This window comes from Gossypium hirsutum, chromosome D03 (assembly GCF_007990345.1).
Source record: "Gossypium hirsutum isolate 1008001.06 chromosome D03, Gossypium_hirsutum_v2.1, whole genome shotgun sequence".
In the NCBI taxonomy this organism is placed as follows: domain Eukaryota; kingdom Viridiplantae; phylum Streptophyta; class Magnoliopsida; order Malvales; family Malvaceae; genus Gossypium; species Gossypium hirsutum.
This window is the reverse complement of record NC_053439.1, coordinates 16,695,107-16,708,888: the sequence shown is the minus strand read 5'-3', so window position 1 is coordinate 16,708,888 and position 13,782 is coordinate 16,695,107. Positions and strand designations below refer to the sequence as shown.

The 13,782-nt window shown below is 31.9% G+C and overlaps 1 pseudogene; it reads right to left on the bottom strand.

Moving 5' to 3' along the window:
* The window catches only part of LOC107949472 (amino acid permease 3-like), a 28,819-nt pseudogene extending 20,716 nt beyond the window's left edge, over window positions 1-8,103 (bottom strand).
* Between the last annotated feature and the right edge of the window lie 5,679 nt (window positions 8,104-13,782).

The following is a 13,782-nucleotide window of genomic DNA, read 5'->3' as shown; positions in this document are numbered from 1 at the left end:
AGTCCTGAAGGCCAATATGGTAATGAAACTAATCAATAGATTCGAGAAAGATTGAGATTATGAAATAAATGAGTACTATGCCATGAAATGAAAATGATTGTGATATGTGTTAGTAGAAATGGTATGAAACATTCATATGAATTCAGTTAAAAGAGGTTTTGTATTAATGTAATAGCTCGATTTCGACTCTAATTGGACATAGTGGTTCCGGGACCACAAGTCCAAGTCAAAAAATATTTTAATATTATTCTGTGTGTTTATTATGTGTGAATTTAGTTGTGTGAAGTTTTCGTGTTTTAATTTTGTCGATTGAGTGATCGATTAAAAAAAATGACTTAATCGCGTAAAATGAAAAATTGGCTAGTTATTGTGAAAAGTGTTAATTTGCTAATGTCTTGTTAATATGGAGTTCTTAATAGGTAAAAAGCCCATTATTATGTGAGTGGGTGATAATGGTCAAAAATGACCTTATATTATAAGGTTTATTATTTTGTAATAAAGGTTAATATAGAAAACTAATAATTAAATTAACATATGATATAATAAATCAAATTGAAGCCATTATTTTCATTCTTCATTGCCAAAACTTAGAAAAGCAAATAGGGTTTAAAAGCTTTGATATATTCGGTCATTATCAAGCTTAATTCAAGGTATGTTTTACTTCGGGTTTTTAATAATTTTTACGTTTTTGAGATCGTTGTTTCGAATACTATCCGACCCATGTTTGAATTTTTAATTTTGATGAATATTTTGAGTTGTGCCATTGATGAACATTTGTGTTATGTGATGTTTGATGATGAATAATGAAAGATATATTTTAGATTAATATGTTTTGTATTGGAAATTTTGGTGAAATTGAGTAATTAGAGTTAAATTGTGAAATTAAATTTTTGAGGGACTAAAATGTGAAATAAATGAAATGTGAGGACTTGTATGAAAACTAGGTACATTCGGCCCTTGTATGTTGTGAACAGATTTTGTGTATTTTGTGTTTTATCAAATAGGGACTAAATTGTAAAAAGTGTAAATGTTAGGGGCAAATTGGTAATTTACCCATTTATGTGTTTTTTTGGATTAAATTGAATGTAATTATATTTAAACTAGCTTATTTTGAATATAATTAGATCGAGAACTGAAGAAATCAGAGTTGGATCGGGGAAAAACTAAAGTTGTCGATTAATTGTCTGGTTTCGACTTTTCACCGTCCGAGGTAAGTCTATTAGCAACTAAAAGTTATTAAGTTAATATTTATACATGCATACTAATTGTATTTTATGTTGAGCTATAATTTAAAGTATATTAGTTGAATAAATTTTGAAGTGTGGATATTATATATATATAACATGTTTGAATATACAAGTATGATCTTGTATAAATTCATGGTCTGAAATGAAGATATGAAATGTAATCAAGAATAGGTGATATTCGAATAAGCATGAATATATATATATGTAAATTTCTTTTCTTGAAATTAGGTAAGAAAGTTATATATATACATACGATAGATCAAATATATATATGTGAATACATGAACAAGTCTTGAATTTAGTCAAAGATATGTATATATATGTATGTATAATACTCGAATATATATATGTATATATATAAGTTTTTGAGTTTAATTAAAGTACAAATGTTGTATATGTATAAATTCCTGGTACAAATCAAAGGTATGTATAACATTTATATATGAGGTTTGATTATGCAAGATTATGTGTATATGTTCTTGTAATGAATTTAAGTATGAAATTTATATATGTATGTGAAAGTTTCGATTATGTATGTATATTCATGTAAAGGTTCTTGAATGAAAGTGAAGATATGAAATTATTAGTTTGGATCATTATAAAGTGATCGAATGTAATACAGACTTTACGTCTAGCAGGCTTGATGCTAGTGAAATAATTCAGACTTTACATCTAGCAGGCTTAATGCCGGTGATACATTTCAGACTATAGGTCTAGCAGGCTAAAAGCCGATGTACCGAATCAGGTTTTAAAACCTAGCAGGCGAAGTGTCGGTGAATCTGTTTAAATTATGTGAGAATATGCAATTGATATATCTATGATTTTGATATATGAAATCGATGAATACATAAACATTTAGTTTTTACATGCTTGGTGAGTATACAACTACATTCGGGTTTTGCATTGGTTAAATATAATTGTATGTATTCCGTATATACAATTAATAAAGGCATATGTACATTAGGTATATGCGATTGTTGAATTTATAAATGCATATGGTGATATGCGGTTGTTAAATATATATATGTTGAGCCTATGTGTTTGATAATTATTTATGTATGCATTTGAGATATATATATAAATGTACTCATTTATATTTATATGAAGAATATGTATATATATTCAAATGTATGTATTAGCTATGTATTCAGGTATAAATTCATAATGAGTATATATAGATATATAAACGAATACAAAATGTGATTGGTATATATGTGTATGATCAATTATATACACATGATAAGTACATATGTGCAAACAGATGTATGCAGGTAATAAAGATGTATACACATTCAGTTATAAAATTTGTTAAACATATGTATATATATGCAATCGGCTATTTACGTTAAAGTGTATATACACTCAGTTTTAATTGTTGATAATTAAGTATGAATTTATCTATAAGTATTTGTTAATAAATACAGTGTTTGCGAATTCATTAAGTGTACCAGGAAATATTATGATTTTTATAAATATATTTATTGTTATGCTATAGACTTACTAAGCTATAAAAGCTTACTTTGTTTACTTATGTCTTTCTATTTTATAGACTTAAAGATCAAGCTTCAAGCTCGGGGGTTGTCAGCAAGTTCATCACCCTATCTATTATCTTAGTATTTAAAATACTTAAATTCTAACTATGGCATGTATAGACTAGATAAATGTTTTGAAGATCGTACTTTGTTGTATTGTAGATGATTATAATAGCCATACTAAAATGGTTTATTTCCTTATGGATTTGCTAGTTCGTAATGTCTTTATTAGTTAGATTTTAATGTCTTTGTTTATTAGAAATGGTTAGAAGAGAAGTTTAATATTTTGCATTTTGTTTTATATTAGACTAAGTTTATTATATTTAAATAATATATATAATATATATGTATTGATTGTGAGATGGTTGTGTTTTGTTCGGTAATGCCTCGTAACCTTAATTCGACGACGGATATGGGTTAGGGGTGTTACAATTAATTTGGAATATTAAACATGAATAGGTGGAATGAATTGGTTGAAAATTGTTCATGTATGTTGCCATTTTGGATTGTGAATAAGTTGATTCATTAGATATGACTGGTAAATTGAAATGGTGGAACTAAATTGTACATTGATTGAAATCTATCATGTTATTTCTAATGTATTATTGACTTGAATCATGAAAATATCACTAAACTTTATCGCTCAACGTACGGTTTGTTTATTCCATGCGCAGGTATTGGTAAATCTCAAAGACTCAATGAGTGATCCAACATCTGATCTACAACTCTTGACTCGGCAATGTTTGTATAGAATCTTTATGTACCTAAATTTTGAGTCGATTTTGTATCGTGAATGCTTCTTTTGGAAATTTAGATAGTTGATGTTAATTTTAAATTTGATCATATGGTTTGTTAATTATGTATGTAAATGGTATAAGGTTGAAATGGTTTAATTAATGCATTTGATAATTTGTTTTAGGTGTTTTGAATTGGTACTTAATGGATATTGTGAACATAGTAGGTGATGTCATGAGGACAGACCCTCAATGTCGCAACGTAAAATTGACAAAGAATGGCGTTGCAACTTTAGACTTTTAATGTTATGATGACACTCACTGTTTTAACAAGGCCTGATATGATACCCTCAACGTCACAATTTCAATCCGATAATTTTTAAAATATTTTGTTTTAGTCCTCTAACGACCTTAGATTATAAAAAAAGCTTTCGTAAGCTCATTTATATTATAAGAATTTAATTTTATGTATGATGATATAAAAAAAAGATAAATATCAAAATTATTAATGAACTTTTAATGTAATGTGCAATGTCATACATGAATTTTAATTTTGTGCTATTTTATATATGAAATTTTAATTTGATTAAAGTTTCAAAATTTGAGCATCATTTTACGTTCATATATTGCATTTACAAACAATAATATTAATTTAATATGGAAATAAATGTTTGTATTCATTAATTAAAATATGTACAACTAAATCAAAATCATAGTTTCATGTATACATATGAACTAAAATTCAAATTTTATGTCGCTCCATGCAAAGCTTTCTCGTATCCTACTCTTCTACAGTTACTAAGGAAGAAGTTGAAGAAGAAATACAAAACAGACTGGAGAAGAAGTCCCCCAAGAAGTCATTTCTTAGCTATTTATAGCCCTTCCCACACGGTCTTCAACCGTGTAGAATCCACCCATTCACAATCATTTTATCCCCCACAAAGGAACCGACTGGTTCGAATCTAACCAAACCAGATTTGGTTCTCAACCCTGTCCAATTTCAATTATCATCTTTTCTTGATTTTTTAGTAGAGACTGCCAGCTTTTGGTCTCTTTCAATTTAACTCCCAAGTGTTCTAAATTTTCAAGTTTAAAGGATTTTGGGTGTGACAATTAAAGGGTTCTACTTCTTGGTCATTTTCCTATTTAGCAAATAGGCATCTTGTACAACATATTGATGTAGTTTACCTCTTCAGATGGCATTTTCTATTTAGCAAAAGGTGAATCATCTTGACGAGGGTTGTAAGGCATGGTTGGTGGATTTGGTAGAATTCTTTAATACCCTATTTGCTAAAATATGGTAGTGAAGGAGCAATTAAGTTCATGGTATGTGCGATGAAGATTATATGAAACTCACTCACATTGATGTTGGTTGGGGAAATTGTCTCTCATGGGTCCTAGGTGACGTGGTGGACTTATAGTATTAATCATTCGCTTACCCTCTTGTTTTGGTGGGTTGTACCATTGGAGTAGTTAGTCACCTACCAAAGGTAAAGTTCTTTGTTGGGGTTGATATTGGCGAGGCGTCATCGATGATGGTGTGGAGGGGAGGATCGTTTAGAAAAGGGGTATACTTGGGTTGTTTGGGCCATTGGCTTAGCTTAATCAATGTCCATCTGATCACCTTCCGTGAAACGATGGATCATTTCATACAGTTGAGATAACTTCTATGAGAGATTATCGATGAGGTGAAATTAGAGAAATTTGTAAGTGGTTCTTGCCAATAAGGCTTCAATGGCTAGAGCATAAAAAAAAACCATTGCTTATCATAGTTGTAACATTAAATCTTTTCATAAAATCACGAAGGGGTTTATTCTCTTTTTGTCAGATGGACATGAGGTATACCGGGGATTGTTGTGCAATCTTGTTGGCTAAAATTCTACTCATAAATAACCTAGCCAACTGATCAAAATTATTTATAGATCTTGAAAGAAGTGAGAGGTACCATTTTCGAGCTGTGCTAGAAAGGGTCATGGAGAAAGCCTTGCATTTCACGGCATCTAAGGCTCCAAGCATGTTTATATGGTTGTTGTAATGAGCTAGGTGATCTTTTAGGGAACTTAAGAGAGGCTAATAGGTTATGCACCAACACAAAAGGGGCTAAGGGTTCATTAGCATAGCTCTAAGAAACTTAATTAGGCTTAAAACCTTTTTCCTCTTATAAAATTCCAATCTAAGCGCTACAATTTGCTCTTCAATAAGATTAGCCTTGTTTTGGGATTCTCATTCTAGATGAAGGACTTGCAGCACCTCGTTATCATTTTGATTTTGATTTTGATTTTTTACACGGATAGTGGATTGCACAATACTTTCCAATTCTAGTGGGATAGGTAAATTTTCACCCTTTGCAGCGTCCTTGGCTACTTGTACCTTTGTAATTAGTTGTTTATTACGGGCATTTTGTTCACCTAACAAGCATTGACACTCTTGTTGTTCTTAGAATTGGCATTGTTGAGCCAATAGTTGCTCTTCCATATGGCGTATTTTCTCCTACATCTCAAGAACATGATATTGAGGGTTTGAGATTTGTTGCTGTAGGGAAACTTGGTTTGAAGGAATAACTATGGTAGTTGATTGAGTTTTTGGGGTCAAAAAAGATGATGATTTGTTTCAAAAGATCATCGTTAAGGTCTTGTGGGATGACAAGAGAAGATGGTGTGTTGGGAATCTGATGCGAAATCCCAGATCTAGACACAAGAGAAACACAAATTAGAAATAAAACGAGAATAAAATTAGTTAAATAATAAATAAATAAATAAATAAAAAGGATAGATTTGCCCTATGGAACCCTTGGTTAACTTGTAACCAAAAACGCCAATGATTGAGCGGCTCCCTACGAAACCCCTAGAAGAAGAACCTCTAGAAACACCGATAAACGGGAAAGAAATTTGAATATTTGCAACTCCGAAATACCCTCGAAAGTAACAAACTCCAAACTAAATAGCAAGAGAAGAATCACTCTACTCTAAAAAATTTGCCTCACACAAATTTGAAAGAAAACAAATACTCTTCTTTTTATTCCTCCCCCAATGTGTAGAAAACAAGCCTATTTATAGGCAAATTACAAGAGTAATTGAATCCTAATAAAACTCTTTCAAGAGTAATTGAATCCTAATAAAAACTCTTTAAAGAGTAATTGAATCCTAATAAAACTCTTTAAAATTATCTAAGAAAATAAATAAATAATAACCTAACCAATAAAATTACTTAACTCATAAATGATGTGTCCCAACCAATGAGAATTAAGTAAATAATAATAATATACATAAAAGATTAATCCACCAATTTATGGGCTTTCACTATTCCAAGATTGGTCCAGTGAATTGCATTCTCGTATTTGTCAATGTCACGAACATGATGAATTAAATTTGTAGCAACAAAGTCTTGGACAAAAGCATTCATCTTTAATTTTATTTGTCGTGCCTTGCTTCGAGTAATTGGACCACTAGGAAAAACAACCCCTTGAGTGTCACCTCCTTGGCTCGTATCATTCTCCCCCTCTTCAAGAAGATTCGTCCTCGAATCTAAACCTGCATCAAATTCAAAAGGAGAAAGATCAGAAACATTAAAAGTAGCACTAACACGATACTCACCAGGAAGATCAATGCGATAAGCATTGTCATTTATTTTCTCGAGTACTTGGAATCATCCATCTCCTCGTACATCCTAAAAATCCTGCAAAAGATTAACAAAACAACTAGGCAAATGTGTATTAGGGTTAGTCAAAACGAAGTTTTCCCTAAACCTAATAATTACAAATGTTTGTTTTGTACAAGGAGCAAATTTGATATCTCGAAACCTAGCGAATAAACTCACTTTCTCATCTCATGACTTGTGTGTGCAATCACTCACCAATGTTGGGCCTTTAAGTTGGCTTTTAACACTAATGGCCTCTTTACTCTTAGCCTTTTTCAATGATTTTACCTCACTTCCCTTACCCATCTCACTAGCAAGTTTGAATTGATCATTGTAGACTTCTTGAGGAGGAAGTGGAGCCAAAGTAAACTTCTTTCCAAGGAACACAAAGGTATATTGGTTAAGGAACCCATCATGATTTACTCGTCGATCAAACTGCCATGGCCGTCCAAGTAATATGTGCCCAGCTTGCATTGGAACAACATCACACAAAACTTTATCAGAGTATCTACCAATGGAAAATGAAACTAAGCATTGTTTAGATACTTTTACCTCCCCACTATCATTCAGCCATTGCAAGCGGTATGGCCTTGGATGCTTCACATAAGGTAGGCCAAGTTTCTCAACAAGGGAAGAACTCACCACATTGGTACAACTTCCACTATCGATGATCAATGAACTAGGCTGTCCACCAATCAAACATCTCGTGTGAAAAATGTTATCTCTTTGTTCGCGCCCTTCCTCTTTAAACTGGACATTTAAAGCCCTTCGAGCAACAAGTGCTTTCTCACCATACTTCAAGTAGTCTTCATAATCATCATGATCATGCACATCATCAGCATCTTCCAAAGGAGGCATCTCATCTTGAGTTGTAAGTTTTATATCAAGATACTCCCTTTGCTCTTGTAACATTTGGGTCATGCGATGCTCGAGTTGAGTTTGCAACTTTTTCATCTCTTTTTGTAACAACTCAACCAAAGGATCGTTCTCTCTTTTTTGCTCATCCTCTTCATTTTTACTAGTTTAGGATCTAGCGAGCGGCATGGTATCTGTGAAAGATCAAACAAATAGGAACAAGAAAGAAAAAATAATAATAACCTCACTCGTTAGCTCTCAAAAGAATAACTCTCTGAATGATTCAAAACTTGTAAATATGTTTGGAGAGGGTTACTAATCAAGATCAAATAATAGAGGTGCAAACTTCAAAGAAACAATGAAGATCCTAATTGCTTTAAGAGGCCAATAAACTTGACGAGGTAATTTGTAATGGAGGCTACACGGATGAAAGAATTGTGTGTGCCTTTAATATCTGCTAACACAAGAAGAAACAAAGTGTTAGAAAACGTAAGAGAAACAAAAAAACGTAGACCTGCAACGATCCCTAACTCTAGAGTCAAAGAAAAGCTTTTAATAAGAAGAAAACTTAAGAAAACTCTACCCAATTTAAAGGAAAACAAAAAATCGGAAACGTTTGGTGTGTTAAGATTTTCAAAAATTGAAGCTTTAATTATATTTGAGTCAAGAAAGAAGGGGAAAAAAATTCAATTTTGGGAAAAAATAAAATAAAAAGAATAACAATAATAGGAAAAGAAGAAACCTATGTATGAAAGGTAGGCAACTTTTTTTTTGCGCTTTTTTGCTTCTTCTTTTTTGCGCTTTTTACTCTTTTCTTTTTGCGTTTTTTTGCTTTTTCTGTTTTTTTTGCACTTTTTACTTTTTTTTGCGCTTTTTTTTGCTTTTTTTTGTTTTTTTTTGCTGTTTTTTTTTGCTTTTATTTAAAGAATAAGAGGAGAATAAACACAAACTTTTTTTTAAATCGACGAAACCGATGAAAAGTATTTTTGGTATTTTGACTCGTTTCGAATTTGATTTTAGCTTCGAAAATAACACCGAATGGCCTGAAACTAATACCAACTGATGCGGAATCCCGGATCTAGACACAAGAGAAACACAAATTAGAAATAAAATGAGAATAAAATTAGTTAAATAATAAATAAATAAATAAAAAGGATAGATTTGCCCTATGGAACCCTTGGTTAACTTGTAACCAAAAACGCCAATGATTGAGCGGCTCTCTACGAAACCCCTAGAAGAAGAACCTCTAGAAACACCGATGAACGGGAAAGAAATTTGAATATTTGCAACTCCGAAATACCCTCGAAAGTAACAAACTCCAAACTAAATAGCAAGAGAAGAATCTCTCTACTCTAAAAAAATTTGCCTTACACAAATTTGAAAGAAAACAAATACTCTTCTTTTTATTCCTCCCCCAATGTGTAGAAAACAAGCCTATTTATAGGCAAATTACAAGAGTAATTGAATCCTAATAAAACTCTTTCAAAAGTAATTGAATCCTAATAAAAACTCTTTAAAGAGTAATTGAATCCTAATAAAACTCTTTAAAATTATCTAAGAAAATAAATAAATAATAACCTAACCAATAAAATTACTTAACTCATAAATGATGTGTCCCAACCAATGAGAATTAAGTAAATAATAATAATAATATACATAAAAGATTAATCCACCAATTTATGGGCTTTCACTATTCCAAGATTGGTCTAGTGAATTGCATTCTCGTATTTGTCAATGTCACGAACATGATGAATTAAATTTGTAGCAACAAAGTCTTGGACAAAAGCATTCATCTTTAATTTTATTTGTCGTGCCTTGCTTCGAGTAATTGGACCACTAGGAAAAACAACCCCTTGAGTGTCACCTCCTTGGCTCGTATCAGAATCGATGGTAAGGCCATAGTGGCGGGGTTGACAGAAGGAGTGTTGAGGGCATTCAAGAGTTGGGCTAGGGTTTCCATGATGGTCACTTCTGGGCGAGTTGACATTTTAGTTTAGGTTGACGGAGATAGGTATTGGTAGCATCATTGTCATTCATTGAATTGGAAGAATTGCCAGGGTTGGGGTCATTCTTTTTGTTAATGAGGTAGTCAATAAAATCGTTCTGAATCCGAGACATTTTTCCCAGTCTATACTCATCGTATCAATTGTTGATACAAAATACAATAAGGAAAGAGGACAAGAAGGAGGTCAATGTGGTGTTATGGAGGCCAATTCACCTGTAAAGACTTAGAGTCAGGACAAAGATAGGAGGACGTGTTGATTGAGGCGACAAATGTTTAGAGTAACCTTAGGATGTTCAAGGATCCCCTTATTAGATTTCTCACATCTCTAGATTTGTTAAATTTCTATGATAATTTCTCAAATCTATAGATTTGTTAGATATTTAATAATGACTTTGAAATTCATATTTGACAAATTCATATCTCTATTCCTATCAAATATTAATTATATTAAATTTTAACTAATTTTTCCATAATATATTCACTTTATTCTTACTATTTACATAATAATGAATTCCAAATATGTTCCAAAACATAGGGGTGTTCACAATTCGGTTAAAACTGAATTAATCGACCGAACCGATCTAATTCAGTTAATCAGTCAGTGGCCAAATGATAAAGAATGAGGCAGGCAGGTGAATGCGAAAGTGGATCATAAAGCTGTTCAAAGTCGTAGATTTCTTCTAGATCTCTAGACGAATGTAAACTGAAACGAGAAACAACGAAAACAAATAGTTGTCATAAAGAAGAGGCAAACAAAATTAAAACAAAAGAAAGATGAACCGACTAATAAAAATTCCAAAAGAGAACGAATTAGGGTTTCTTGGATGAAAAGAAACCGTCCTTGGACCTCAAGAAAACGTCCCAACCAGATCTGGAAAAAAAAACACAAACAGATTTGTTAGAAGTGATTTTAAAGACAAAAAGCAAACTGTTTTGTACAAGAATGTTTGAAACAACAAGAAAAAATTAAAACTCCTAATTTTGATGTGTTTCTTGATGGAACAAGATAGGAGAATGTCTTTCATAAAGCAACTTTAACCTAGAATGAAAATCAATAAAATCAACAAGCCAAAACAACAAGAACTAACTTAAATAAGCAAGAAACGATAAATTAAGGATAGAAAAGAGAAGATGACGTCCTAAGAAGCCTTGGAAACATTAAGAATCCACAACTTCTTTAAATGGCTCTAATTCCCCCTCCAAGAAAAAGATCTTGGCAATAAAAAGCTTGAAGATGATTCCGACAACCTGAAATATTAGTTAAAACAGCTTCTAAAAGAAACTCAAGAGCAATTCTTGAAGAAAAACTCAAAGAGAATTATTTTTAACCCAAAAAAACATAAATCAATTGTGTGTGTATAAGGGTGAACGTCCATGCTACTTATAGGCCCCCAAAATAAGTTTTCCTAACCCAAATGGAATAACTAACATGACAACTCATCAAATAAAAAAAAACAAAATAATTCCAAGTGTGGACTTTTAATGGGAATTCAGCCAAATGAATTAAATAGGCTCCTTGAGCTAAATTCTTATATGATGATCCACCTATTAAAATAAAATTGGACCTATAGTTTAAATATTTTACAATTTGGCCCACTTTGATAATTTGGTCTGATATTCAATTAAATTACTTTCCAAATTTCAGGATCGGCTTGTAGACATCTTAATGGTCATTTTGTAAAGAACTTGGTCTTGTGATCCGTTTGCTCTCGAAATTGGCTCGTTCAAGCTCGTACATGAAATCTGATGCGCCTTGGTTGTAAGATTCGGTTTCTTGGACCAAAATTTCCAAGATTTGAAATGTTGATTTTCTTGATTCTTGAAATTGTCTGGAACATCAAAATTGGACCAAGATTCGGTTTCTTAATTTTCTTGAAAACAAGAAAGTGAATCTTGATTTTCTTTTTCGGTCGTGTGCATATCTAGGCCCATGGTAACGAAGTCTTGGATGGTCTCGTTCAATCTTGCTCGGATTTGCTTAACCTTCGACCTCGTTGTTGGGCCTTGAGGAAATTTGAGTCCATCACGTTCATGAGTTTTATTTTGGGTCTTAAGACTCACATCATTCCTCTCTTCCTCACAAAGATTCGTGTCCTCGAACCTAAAACATCAAAGGGAGATAAATCAGCATTATTAAAAGTAGATCTTATATTGTACTCACCAGGCAAATCTATTTGATGAGCGTTGTGATTGATCCGCTTGAGTACTTGGAAAGGCCTATCTCTATTATGGCCTTTGAATTGGATCGAGCTACTCGTATCATTCCCCCCTTCCTCACGAAGATTCATCCTCGAATCTTTAGTTGCACAAAAAGAAAAAGGATTAGAATAAATAATAAAAAAATGAAAAAAAAACTTATCTAAGCTTTCTTGTACGCAAAAACTATCTTCAGGATCGAAGACATTATTGTGATCTTTCAAATCAACTTCGATCATGTATGTCTCCTTTAAAAACAATGTATCAACCCTAAACAAAGAAGTGTTAGGTACATGTGTCTTCAAGTAAAAAATAACCTTAAAATCATGGTTATCCATAAGAATTTCCAACGAAGAGTTAAGAATTTCACATAATTATAAAAATCAAGAAGTTTAATATTATTATGTAAAAATTCATCATTAAAGGTCCAAATAGAAAATTTTGTTGCAAGAGAAATATGTAAAATGCTTTAAAAAACTTATTTAATGCAACAAAATTACTATTTTTAACCTTTACAAATTTAGATAAACCCATAAAATCAATTGAACTGTCAGACCAAAGTTTAATGAAATTTGACCAAGAAGAAAGCATGTTGTAAGAAAATATTTTACAAACAAAACCAGTAGCATACTTATCAAAAACATTCACTGTATGCCTTCTTAAATCAATTTCTACTGTTTCTTTACATTTCTTACCTTGTAGCACTTGTGGGGAATTATCAATATTCAACTTACCTCTTTCCCACAAGTAAAATTGTCTATCGGTGGTAGAGTAATATAATTGAGAGTTCGTCAATGGATCCATGAAGTCCTACAATAAAGAAACACCACTAAACAAATTTGAGTTAGGGTAAGTTAAAACATAGTCATTCTTTACTTTTGTATGGGTATTTTCTTTCTTTTCATATTATTTGTCCTCGTGAGAACTCTCCAATTTTGCCTCATATGAATTTTCACTCACCAAATTTAGACCATCAAGTAGACTTTTATCACTTAAGGTCTCTTTTCTCACGATTTTTTCACATGATTTTTCCTTACTTCCCATACCCCCCGCATAAGTATTATGAATATACAATTCAGTACAATACATCTCGGAAGGAGAACATGACGTTTCTATCTCATCTAACTCCATAGATTTGAGGAAAAAATTTTCACTATCATCTTTTTCCGGTTCACAAAGTTCGCCATCACATATCTCTTTTCCACTAAAATAAGAATCAACAAAAGGTAAAAAATCATATTTACTTTCTTCTCTTGTTGGATATTTAATTGGACATTGGAAACCCTTATGATATTTTGAACTATACCAATAACATTGCACAAAAGGTGATAACTCAATCTTATTCTCTCTATTTGGATATTTAATTGGACATCAAAAACCCTTATGATCTTTTGAACTACACCAATAACATTTCATAACAGGTGAGAGATCAATCGTTCTCCTCTTTTCAGTTAACCATCTCCCCTTGTCTAATAATTCCTCTATTTGCCTTTTTAACTTCTCAATCATAGTATCGTGAATCATTATGAAAGCCTAAAAAGAACACAATACTCAAGAAAACAAAAATTAAACAAACC